Source organism: Pleurodeles waltl, chromosome 7, assembly GCF_031143425.1.
Source record: "Pleurodeles waltl isolate 20211129_DDA chromosome 7, aPleWal1.hap1.20221129, whole genome shotgun sequence".
Lineage (NCBI taxonomy): Eukaryota > Metazoa > Chordata > Amphibia > Caudata > Salamandridae > Pleurodeles > Pleurodeles waltl.
The window spans coordinates 85,278,218-85,291,217 of record NC_090446.1 but is presented as its reverse complement, the minus strand read 5'-3'; the positions used below and the strand labels follow the sequence as shown (position 1 = coordinate 85,291,217).

At 42.1% G+C, this 13,000-nt stretch overlaps 1 long non-coding RNA gene across 1 annotated transcript in view; it reads right to left on the bottom strand.

Annotated features, from left to right (window-relative positions):
• Positions 1–1,773: 1,773 nt before the first annotated feature.
• Positions 1,774–13,000, bottom strand: part of LOC138247203 (uncharacterized) — a 138,669-nt gene continuing 127,442 nt past the window's right edge. The window contains exon 3 of the long non-coding RNA XR_011194360.1: positions 1,774–2,890. This is a non-coding gene — a long non-coding RNA (uncharacterized lncRNA). The remainder of the gene's footprint in view (positions 2,891–13,000) is intronic.

Sequence of the window (13,000 nt, the reverse complement as noted above, 5' to 3'; positions counted from 1 at the left end):
ATCGCCACCATGTGGATGACTGTCAGAAAGAAGTGCCAGTTTTGAGCAATAGTAGACCGGCAAACACTAGCACAAATTAAGCACCTGGCCAATCCTCCACAGGACCACAGCCTTTTCATCTGAAGATGAATTGGACCCCACCATGTACACTTTTCTTATCAATAATTTTATTGGAAATATTGCACTTATATTTTCAATTATGTCATAGATGATGTCATGACTGATGCCATGGGGCAAATAGCACTGCATGGCAAGGGTGTGAGCTATAGTTACCTTAGGGCACCAGATATAGTGTATGATATGATATTATAACCATAGCTGTTGGATTTGTGTAGTTTTTTGTGTATATAATCGGAACCCAACAATAACGCCTGTGTAACCTTTGTTTTTAGTGAATTTCTAAGGTTTTTTTTAACACAAAGATTTAATTACCATATGTTAATGCAACAGCCGCAGTGTACAGCCTTTAGGAGTGTGCAGCGTGGGATAGGCGGCAGGGTCTGGTCGCACTGTTAGTGGCTGTATGGGTGTGTGACTGGGTGTGTGTGGTTGTGTGGGTGTGTAAGTGTATGAGTGGGTGTGTGAGTGCATGTGTGAGAGGCTGTGTGAGTCTGTGAGTGGCTGTGTGAGTGTTTTCTTGGGTCTGTGAGTGGCTGTATGGGTGTGTGAATGGGTGTGTGAGTGGGTGTGCGAGTGAATAAGTGGGTATGTGAGTGGGTGAATGGGTGTATCAGTGGGTGCATGAATGGCTGTGTGGGTCTGTGGGTGGGTGAACAAGTAGTTTTGTAGGTCTGTGAGTGGGTGTGTGAGTGGCTGTATGGGTGTGGGAGTTGTTGTGTGGGTGTATAGGCAGGTGTGGAAGTGTGTGAGTGGATGTGTGTGTTTCTGTGAGGGTCTGTGACTGGGTGAGATAGTGGTTTTGTCGGTATGTGAGGAGGTGTGAAAGTTTAAAATAGTGTGTTTGAGTGAGTGGCTCTGTGGGTGGGTGTATTTTTTGTTTGTCTGGGTCTAGATCCCCGGATCTGTCACGGATTCACATGATGGGCAGCACTGAGCGCCGCAGAGGATCCACAGATCCTTGCGCACCCCCAAAAATGTTTTTGGACAATTTCTTTCCTGGTACCTCCACCCTGACCTCTTCTATCAGTTTTCAATGTTATTTTTCCTGCCAGTAATTGTGTCCAGAATAACAAAATAATGTCAGCAACTTTCCTGCCAGGATGTGGCAAACCAATCACTACATTGCTGTTGGCATGTGGTTCTGCAGATCCGCTGCAGTGGATCCACGGTAGATCTGAGTCTCTAGCTATATATGATTGTTTTTATTTAAATACTTCAAAACTATTTAACAAATTTACACCAAATTACAAAAAGAGATCTTTCCTGACCAAGATCTAGCTTTCTGCCAAATATGGTGTAATTCCGTTCAGCAGTTTGGGTTGTAATCATGCCTAAAATCCCTAAAGGAAATTATATGGGGGAAATGCGTTTTGGGGCCCCCTCTTTTCTCGGGTCCTGCTTGATCAATCACCCCAAAACTTTGCAGACAGCAGCTGAATTAACTGGTACACTAGCTTAGAAAATGTCATGAAGATTTGTGAAGCAGAGCCAAAGTTATAAGCAAAGCAAAAAACACACTACAGAAACCAGATCCTAAATATAACTGCCTACTGGCAACCACCAGTTCGTAATAAATATAAATGTATATACTAAAATTCCCAAAAATCACAAGAGATGACAAGGACTCCAAAATCTGGGTACAGATATCAGTGTTTAATATGTTGGCTTCTCAAACGCGTTTCGGCCGTAGCCTTGCTCACGGTTACCAGTCGAGGTAATTACAGCCATGTTTAAAGTGAAATAATGTGGAAATCAAAAACAGACTACCACTGGTACCTCATACTAGTGTAGTAAACAGCCACCATCTTAGCATGTTGCAATTCACATCAAGAATAGTAAAACATTGGTTACAGTTTGTCAAATATTCAATTGGTAGAAACATAAGTCACAAAAAATATCACAAACAATATGTATCAGTACATATATGATGTCATGAATATCAAGACTGCTCGTTCAAATAAACATGTAACCAAATGTAATATTGGTTTCTATGTTCGCCGTTCAATTAATATGCATATTGTTGATTTGATCCATAATGGTGCAAATAAACAAATGATGTGTCCTTGACTATGATTTATCAGTACAAATGACTTGACTTGTGTCAGTAGGATAGAATTCTAACTAGCATACAATGTATCAATTCATGTCCCGAGTGGATACTATGCCTTCCCAGTATGGTATTAGTAGAAAGACAAATTCTATGCACCATGTTGTCACCCTTGTGGGCTAAATATGGTATTAGCAAAGAAGCAAATTGTGCAGTGTTATGTCGGTTTGGTCGAAAAACAAATAAAGTACAGCACTAAATAAAAATATATTTTTCAAGTCCCAAAAGATAAAGTGGTTCTTTAGTGCGCCGTCTCTTGATGTGTATGTCAAGGCCAGTACCACAAATATCACCCATGTGGGCTAATAATAAACTAACCCTGGGGGCAGGTTGCTCATTGTAACAATAACACCAATGGAATAATGACGATTATAAGAACAAACTAGAATCTCGTGTGGGGCAATGCTCAACTGATGCTGAACTATCTCTGGTTGAAGTGTAACTATGCTTTCTGGTGATATTGGAAATGATGATATCTGAGTAAAATGTAAAAAAAGTGAAAGTTAAAAAACTTCAACCTCTAAAAACATATACACCATAACAGTTGAAGCAAACAGGAATATTTACTAATGATAAGAAAGTTGAGCTCAACTGTAGAGTATGGCGGGTCTGTCTCCAAAGATACCCCAAATGGACTGATAGTTCTTCACTGGAATTGAGGCCCTTAGGGATGAAAACATCAAAATTAATGATATGTTTGGATTCCAGAATATAAAGTTTGTGTTCCCTGTCCCCACCTCTAATATCACATCCTATGGTATCAATAACAACAAATTGTGCAAATTTTCATTACATTCATGGTATTACTCAAAATGCCTGGCCACGGGTTACTGACAATAGTTGTGCTTGATTGCTCTCATATGTTCCAGGATTCTCTTTTTGGCCTTGTGTATGGTACTGCCTGCATACAATTTGTCAGAAGGACATGTCAAACAATAAACACAACATTCCGTGTTGCATGTATACAATTTTCTAATCTGATGGTATCCATTTTTTGTAGGTATCCACATTTTTTTGCAGAAGCTTTGCAGTTCATACAACAAAAGGAACCAACAGTATTTAAATTTCTAATGTCATTCACTGTTGTGGTAACCGTTTTAGTACACATGCTGTCTTGTAATGAAGAACATTTACGGAATGTGATTTCAGGTGTGCTATGGACAAACTTGACAATGTTACAGTCAGTTTTTAGCACATCCCATTATTTGTTAAATATACATTTGATCTAGGATACTTAGTGGGAGAAAGTAGTAATAAACCCCATGGCTTGATCCTCACCTGATGTTCCGTCTCATGGGTGTAATAACTGTTTTTTTCTACAGAATTTACAAGAGAAATGACCTGTTGAATGACCTTTTCACTGTAACTCCTCTCTCTGAGACTAGTGTACATGATCCCTTTTTCACAATCAAAATCTATTGGAGTACTACAAATTCTTTTGGCTCTCAGGACCTTGTCATAAGGGATACTGTGGACAAGACATTTGGGGTGGGCACTAGCGGCACACAACAGGCTATAGCCTGCAGTATGTTTGCAATGTAATGTTGAGTTTATAATTTTCCACAAATAATTCAATATCTAAAAATTCAATTTTGTGCTTGTCAATGTGTCAAGTAAACCGTAAATCGAGGTTATTGGAATTGAATTCCCCAATTCAGCTAAGATTGCATCGCCCTTCAAATGATAAAAATGTAATTGATAAAGCGTGTCCAAAGTATCACATGTTCCTCAAATGCAGGTGTGCTATTGGACACCTGTTCCTTCCACCAGCCCACAAAAAGATTTGCGTAGCTGGGGGTGAAACAAGTGCCCATAGCTGTCCCTTGTACTTGCCTATACAATTTGTTATCAAAGAGAAAATAGTTATTGGTCAAACAAAAGTAAATCATATTGATGAGCATTTCTAGATGCAATAGGAGGACAGTGATCTAGCCCTGAAAAAGAGTCTGATCACTCTGATACCCAGCTCATGTTGAATACTAGTATACAGGCTAGCCATATCCAGTGTTATCATAAGAAAGGCCTCCTCCCAATGTAATCCATCAATTATAGTAAGAAAATGGGTAGTTTATTTCAAATATGCTGGCAGGGATGTGACAAAAGGTCTTAAATAGTGATGGATTATAACTCACGCCCTCGCCATGCACAATTTTCTTATCAATAATTTTATTGCAAATTGTGCAGTGATAACATCAAAAATGCCAAAGAAGATGTCATCAATGATATAATATGTGGAGTAATTAGCTGTGCATGGCGAAGGCGCGAGTTATAGTTACCTTAGGGCACGAGTTATAGTTACTTTAAATAACTCTAACTATAACTGCTGAATTTCTTTGGTTTTGTATGAATAAATTCAGAACCTAACTATAATCGACCCTATAACCTTTGTTTTTTTCAGTGAATTTCTACGGTTTTTAATGTAAAGTAATTTTAATTACTTTACATTAATCCAACTACTGCCACACACGGCCACAGGACATGCGCAGTGGGGGTTGGTTGCAGGCCCTGCAGCCAAGCCCTCATAAACACACAACCCTGCACAGCGTGGGGCCTTTGGCCATGAACAGCGGGGGTTGGCCACAGGGCCTGTCTCTGCCAGTGGATCTTTAAGTGGGTATGTGAGTGTCTGAGTCCGTCTCAAAGTGGGTGTGTGAGTCTATAAGTAGGTCTGAGTGGGTGCATGAGTGCCGGAGTGGGTGTGTGAGTGGGTGCATGAGTCTTTGAGTGCATGTATGAGTGAATGAAATAATGTCTGAATAAGCCTATGAATGTTTTTTTTTTGCATATTCTTGAATGTCCTCGAATATTCAAGGATATTCTCGAATATTCACGAATATTACACATGGTGAAGAAAAATCATTTTCAACCCATAAATCAACCCTCAAACACACCTATATCACACCCCTGGAGTCAGGGTACCTCCACCCTGACCCCTTATACCACTTATCATTTCTGTTCTCAGGCCAGGGGACCCTCTCCCATAACATAAAATGGCAGTTGCAACTTCCTAGTCAGGTTGTGGCCAGCCAATCACAGCATTCCTGTTATGCATTCACAAATTTGCCACGATCATCGTGAAAATTTCACGGCCAGAGGTATACAAATGCATTTTCCCTTTAATTTCTCAAAAACTACTGAATGGCTTTACACAAAGTAACTGAAAGCACAACCTGTGTACCGAAATCTAGCTTTCTGCCAAATGTAGTGTAATTCCAGCAAGTGTTTCGATGTGTAGTTGTGTCTAAAGTTCCTATGGAATTCAATGTGGGAAGCACAACTTTTTAGACCCCCCCCCTTTTCCTTAGTCCCTTCTTGACAGATCACACCAAAACTTTCAGTGCACAACAAGAATCACAGGGGCTCTTTTTTTGGAACATTTTGGGAAGATTCGTCAAACGATGCCAAAGATATAGGCAAGCAAAAAACATGTCTTTAATGAAACATGGTCCTAACTATAACTACCTAGTGGCGACCGCCACTAAGTAATATATCTGTCATGTATTTTTAATGTGGATGATGTGTGAGAGTCTATTACAGACATTTAGAAAAGAAATGTGGTGTTTGTTTCATGAAACATCCACTAAAAAGTTACTTTTAAATCACAAAGGACCTCATATGTGAGAAATGGGAGGGTGTCACAGAGATTATGTGCAGTAATATTAGTAAATTGCTGCTGTGTTATAATACTGAAAACACATGTCACTAGCCCTGAATATTAGATGTAAACACATTTAGAATTTGACAGTCTTATACTAAATTTGTTGGGCGCACAAGCAATAAAGTAAAATATATTTACTTTCAGTTTTTCCTTTTGTTTCTAACATTTCATAGTCCAAATATTTTCACATATACAGTTAGACGATTGTGTTGAGTATTGCCATGAGATCATGTCAATATTAAATTCTATTAGATTGGATTGGTGTGGACGTGCAAAGATCTTCCTGCAGTACTAAAAAGCCTCTTCTATCTTAATGCACGAAATGTGATACAGGGATATATTTGGAGATTTGATGGGTGGCGAACACCAGTTATAATCGGTATCTATAATGTTCTCTGATTTGTATTGATGAAGATTAGGTTTGATGATTCACATGGTCTTACTATTGATCCATGCTTTTACTTTGTGCTCTAGAAGCCCTGAAGAAGCAGCGTAATATGCTGTAAAGCACGTATTGGCTGAAAATTAGCAAGCTATTATTTTAGAATACAATGATGTTTAGTTGGTTATTTGCTTTATATTGATATGAATTTAGTATAAAAAATTAAATCTGATAGGGTAACAGACTTTGTCGTGGCAGCTGCGCACGGCCACTTTCATCTTTTTGCCTTGAGCCTAACTACGTTTAGAATTTGGACCAGTGTGTCTGTGCCCCGTCAGTGACGTGGCCAAAGAGGACATGAAAGAGGTAAAATTGGATTATAAATTCAAAGCTGTTACAAACAGGGCCCCCCAGCATATGTTTGGCCCAGGGCTGACAACATCCTTAAGATATCCCTGACTTCAGGTACAATATAATACGCCATAACAACATTGGGCAATGACAAACCACAATGTTGCACATGACAACAATATCATAGCACAATTCACAATAACCTGGTAAAAAAAAAGTGAAGACAGCACTGAAATTAACTACAAAATTCTATTTATTTTTAATGTATACTGTTATGGTTTTCAATCACCTTATGCCTGCTCTATTCAACGTTTCTGCCTGTATCGGGACTCCTTCTGCTCTTAATGACAGAAGCCTTGAGCTCAGCCATGTGCCAGAAAGTGAGCAGCTTGGAGACTGAAACAAGTGACTGTCTATCCAGCCAAGAGCATTTTGAACTTCATCTGTTTGTAGGACATGGTTTAAAGAGGCCTTAAATACCCACCCAGTCAACTCACAGATGTGGGGGAGATATATTTAATAAAATCCAATACCATAAAAGTGTGAATGTTAAAATAAAACTTAGTTTAGGCAGTGGATGTCAATGACGTTTTACAATGGAAATTGATTGTTATCCTTGTCAAAATAATCCTGCCCACTGCTGAAGTAGGGCTGTGAGTGGGGGTGCCCTCGGGATGGTCACTGATTGGCTCAAGACCAAGAAAACACCTTCGGATTGGTCATTAATCCCTATCCTGGATTCAATGTGTTCTAAGACTTTTTTTTTCACTAGGTAACAAGCGACATCTGTAGGAATCTTTTCTTTCTCTGAATAAGCATTTAAAAAACTCAGGAAGGTGCCTGGAGGGAGACGGGTGTAGGACTGCTCCATACCTCTGTACACCATGACATTGCCTGAAATCATCTAAGGACAACAACAGTCTATAGTAAAAGACAGGAACCCAACCCAGGTTCTCTTGCTGTTCCTCAATCCACAATGATACTGGTGAGTTAGATAACTGTTCTAGTGCACACAAGGAGCAATCCTGGTTGCAACCTGAAAACACCTGCAGAAATCAGAAATACTGCATGGCGGCTGACCGATGCAACAGTCATGGATGACAATTAAATGGCAGACAAGAGTAGGGGCTGGTACCAACTGCTTGCACTGTCTAGTAGTACAGAATACAAGTGACTACAAGAATGAGATCTTGAAGCAACTGGCAGATATAGGAAGTTACAGGAAATTTGAACGTGACCCGACGAGTGAGGTGGTAGACTTGATTAAAAGAGTTACAAGTGAGGGTTTGCTGATGGGTTTTCTCACTGATTTGGAATATGATTTTTTGAATAAAAAGAATCCTCGTATCCATATGATTTACTGTAAGGAAATGCCTCCTTGGCATGGTTACCCCCTGACTTTTTGCCTTTGCTGATGCTATGTTTTGAATTGAAAGTGTGCTGAGGCCTGCTAACCAGGCCCCAGCACCAGTGTTCTTTCCCTAACCTGTACTTTTGTATCCACAATTGGCACACCCTGGCATCCAGGTAAGTCCCTTGTAACTGGTACCTCTGGTACCAAGGGCCCTGATGCCAGGGAAGGTCTCTAAGGGCTGCAGCATGTCTTATGCCACCCTGGAGACCCCTCACTCAGCACAGACACACTGCTTACCAGCTTGTGTGTGCTAGTGAGAACAAAACGAGTAAGTCGACATGGCACTCCCCTCAGGGTGCCATGCCAGCCTCTCACTGCCAATGCAGTATAGGTAAGACACCCCTCTAGCAGGCCTTACAGCCCTAAGGCAGGGTGCACTATGCCATAGGTGAGGGCACCAGTGCATGAGCACTGTGCCCCTACAGTGTCTAAGCCAAACCTTAGACATTGTAAGTGCAGGGTAGCCATAAGAGTATATGGTCTGGGAGTCTGTCAAACACGAACTCCACAGCACCATAATGGCTACACTGAAAACTGGGAAGTTTGGTATCAAACTTCTCAGCACAATAAATGCACACTGATGCCAGTGTACATTTTATTGTAAAATACACCCCAGAGGGCACCTTAGAGGTGCCCCCTGAAACCTTAACCGACTATCTGTGTAGGCTGACTGGTTCCAGCAGCCTGCCACAACCGAGACATGTTGCTGGCCCCATGGGGAGAGTGCCTTTGTCACTCTGAGGCCAGTAACAAAGCCTGCACTGGGTGGAGATGCTAACACCTCCCCCAGGCAGGAGCTGTCACACCTGGCGGTGAGCCTCAAAGGCTCACCCCTTTGTGCCAGCACCGCAGGACACTCCAGCTAGTGGAGTTGCCCGCCCCCTCCGGCCACGGCCCCCACTTTTGGCGGCAAGGCCGGAGAAAATAATGAGAACAACAAGGAGGAGTCACTGGCCAATCAGGACAGCCCCTAAGGTGTCCTGAGCTGAAGTGACTCTAACTTTTAGAAATCCTCCATCTTGCAGATGGAGGATTCCCCCAATAGGATTAGGGATGTGACCCCCTCCCCTTGGGAGGAGGCACAAAGAGGGTGTACTCACCCTCAGGGCTAGTAGCCATTGGCTACTAACCCCCCAGACCTAAACACGCCCTTAAATTTAGTATTTAAGGGCTCCCCTGATCCTAAGAATTTAGATTCCTGAAACTACAAGATGAAGAGGACTGCTGAGCTGAAAAACCCCTGCAGAGGAAGAACAGAAGACACCAACTGCTTTGGCCCCAGACTCACCGGCCTGTCTCCTGCCTTCCAAAGAAACCTGCTCCAGCGACGCTTTCCAAGGGACCAGCGACCTCTGAATCCTCTGAGGACTGCCCTGCTTCAGGAAAGACAAGAAACTCCCGAGGACAGCGGCACTGCTCCAAAAGAACTGCAACTTTGTTTCAAGGAGCAGATTTAAAGACCCCTGCAACTCCCCGCAAGAAGCGTGAGACTTGCAACACTGCACCCGGCGACCCCGACTCGACTGGTGGAGAACCAACACCTCAGGGAGGACCCTCCGGCGACTCCAAGACTGTGAGTAACCAAAGTTGTCCTCCCTGAGCCCCCACAGCGACGCCTGCAGAGGGAATCCCGAGGCTCCCCCTGACCGCGACTGCCTGAACTCCATTTCCCGACGGCTGGAAAAGACCCTGCACCCGCAGCCCCCAGCACCGGAAGGAACAGAACTCCTGTGCAGGAGTGACCCCCAGGAGGCCCTCTCCCTTGCCCAGGTGGTGGCTACCCCGAGGAGCCCCCCCCCTTGCCTGCCTGCATCGCTGAAGTGACCCCTTGGTCTCCCATTGAAATCAACAGAGAACCCGACGCGTGGTCCCACACTGCACCCCGCCGCCCCCGCGCTGCTGAGGGTGTACTTTTTGTGCTGACTCGTGTCCCTCCCGGTGCCCTACAAAACCCCCCTGGTCTGCCCTCCGAAGACGCGGGTACTTACCTGCTGGCAGACTGGAACCGGGGCACCCCCTTCTCTCCATTATAGCCTATGTGTTTTGGGCACCTCTTTGACCTTTGCACCTGACCGGCCCTGAGCTGCTGGTGTGATAACTTTAGGGTTGCTCTGAACCCCCAACGGTGGCCTACCTTGGACCCAAAACTGAAACCTGTAAGTGACTTACTTACCTGTGAAACCTAACAATACTTTACCTCCCCCAGGAACTGTGAAAATTGCACTGTGTCCACTTTTAAAACAGCTTATTGTGTTTTATGTAAAAAGTATATATGCTACTGTGATTATTCAAAGTTCCTAAAGTACTTACCTGCAATACCTTTCAAATGAGATATTACATGTAGAATTTGAACCTGTGGTTCTTAAAATAAACTAAGAAAAGATATTTTTCTATAACAAAACCTATTGGCTGGATTTGTCTCTGAGTGTGTGTTCCTCATTTATTGCCTGTGTGTATGTACAACAAATGCTTAACACTACTCCTTGGATAAGCCTACTGCTCGACCACACTACCACAAAATAGAGCATTAGTATTATCTCTTTTTGCCACTATCTTACCTCTAAGGGGAACCCTTGGACTCTGTGCATGCTATTCCTTACTTTGAAATAGCACATACAGAGCCAAATTCCTACATTTACACACTCCCTAAAATACACAAGAATCCTTTAAAATCTCCAGGATGCCCGATTATATCAGGGTGTGGCTCAATTTTATAACCGGTTTGTAAGTATGTTGATTTCTTTTTAAAACCTCTAGTACCAGTGACCGCGGCTTATGTGAGAGATACAATGGAGACTATCAAAATGATTGAAGATTTACATTTTGATTGTGAGAACCAAAGTTTGGTAACAATGGACATTGTTTCATTATACACTAATATCCCTCAGGGACATGCGTTACAGGTGATTAGAGTAACATTGGACGGTAGAGCACAGCCAACGCAAGTGCCTATGGCTTTCATTGTTGATCTATTGGAGATAGCAATGACCAGGAATGTTTTCTTCTTTCAGGGGGATTGTTATTTACAGACGAAAGGAGTAGCTATGGGTGCAACTTTTGAGCTGGATGTAGCGATTTTGTATATGGATAAGTTTGAACAACAGTTTATCTTTGATAGTACACTACCATATTATGCACATATAACCTTATGGAAGCGGTATACAGATGTTGTATTCATGATTTGGACAGGCACGCTGTGTGATCTGTTGGATTTTCATAAATGGCTAAACAGGAGATCAGAGGATATACAATTTACTATACAGTATAGCTCTCTTGAGATACGTTTTTTGGATATAACTATTAGAGTGCAAGAGAACCGACTTTATACCACTCTGTATAGGAAGGAAAGTGAGAAAAACTCTTTTTTACAATATACGAGTCATCATCCCCGCAATTTGAGGGATAATTTGCCTTATGGCCAATTCCTCCGTCTCCGGAGGAATTGTTCCCTGAATCAGGATTATTTTGTGGAATCTGAAGATCTGATGAACCGGTTGCTTATACGGGGTTATCCAAAGGGTGCAGTGAGGAAAGCACGTAAAAGAGCTTGGTTCTGCCATCGAGAGTTTTTACTTGAACTCAGGGTCCGTACAGATTGGGGTAACAACAGGATGATTAATGATACTCCCATGCATTGCTTTTAAGAGGCGCAAGAACATCAAGGATAGGGTGGTTAGCCATTTGCTGGAGGAACCTCTTTGTTGTCGATGTTGAATTTACGGAAGATTGTGGGTCATTTCAAATGTGGATCATGTAAAGCATGTGTACAATGTTTGGAAATGAAAACATTTAAACATAGACGTGTCTGTGACATTCAAAGAACATACTAATTGCAATAGCAATAATGTAATCTATGTAATTAAATGTCCTTGTGATTTAATATATGTCGGGCAGACAAAACAGAAAGTGAAGGTGCGGATTATACAACATTGTTGACCGATTAGATGTAAAACACAAGATGCACCTTTGGTGGATCATTTTACTCATTGGGATGGTTTGTGATTGACAAAATCAATGTCAACCAACGAGGGGGGAGTGTATCAGATAGTCTTAATTTACAAGAATGTAAATGGATTCATCTTTTGGACTCTGTCCTCCAGGGTTTGAATGAATATGAGGAAATAGCAAGACAAACAGCCAGTCTATCGAACGGCTGAGACACCATGGGCCTGATTCTAACTTTGGAGGACGGTGTTAAACCGTCCCAAAAGTGGCGGATATACCACCTACCGTATTACGAGTTCCATAGGATATAATGGACTCGTAATACGGTAGGTGGTATATCCGCCACTTTTGGGACGGTTTAACACCGTCCTCCAAAGTTAGAATCAGGCCCCATGTTCTTGGGTTTAAAGCAAGTATTTTGATCGATTGAGTCTGGGCTATTTTGGTTGATGATATGGCTGAGATCAAGGGACAGTAGGTTTGCCCCGGTGGTACTAGTAATAATATTTAATATTTAATATTACTATTGCAGGTCTGTGGTGGGGTACCATGTGAGAATTGGTTGTCTAGTTTTGGGGTGGATACATTTTCCTCCTAAAGAACTGGGGTTAAACAGGAGAAGTGAAAAGATTGAAGTTGAGCGGCACTAATTTGAAAATAGACTCATTTATGATTTAAGCAGGGATGATTCTGCTTTTCGACTTCTTTGTAGGTCAGCGTTTTTAATCAGTATGCATTATGCGTGGAGTAGTGAGTCTTGAATGACTAAGCAGTGCCCTAGATTGGTCGTGTTGATTCTGCCCTTAACCCCCTCTAGGTCAGCTTTCTCAAACTACCACGCATTATGCGTCGGATGGGGAGTGTCATATACACAAATTGTGCCATGAATTGAATGTTTTGCGTTTTCACAATTGTTGTTTCAATTTAGTTGTCGGGTTTCAATTAGTACTCAGAGAAAGGTGATATGAGCGAGAATGCTGATAGTTTGAATGGTACCTCTCCTTCCGGAGTTATATGTTTAGA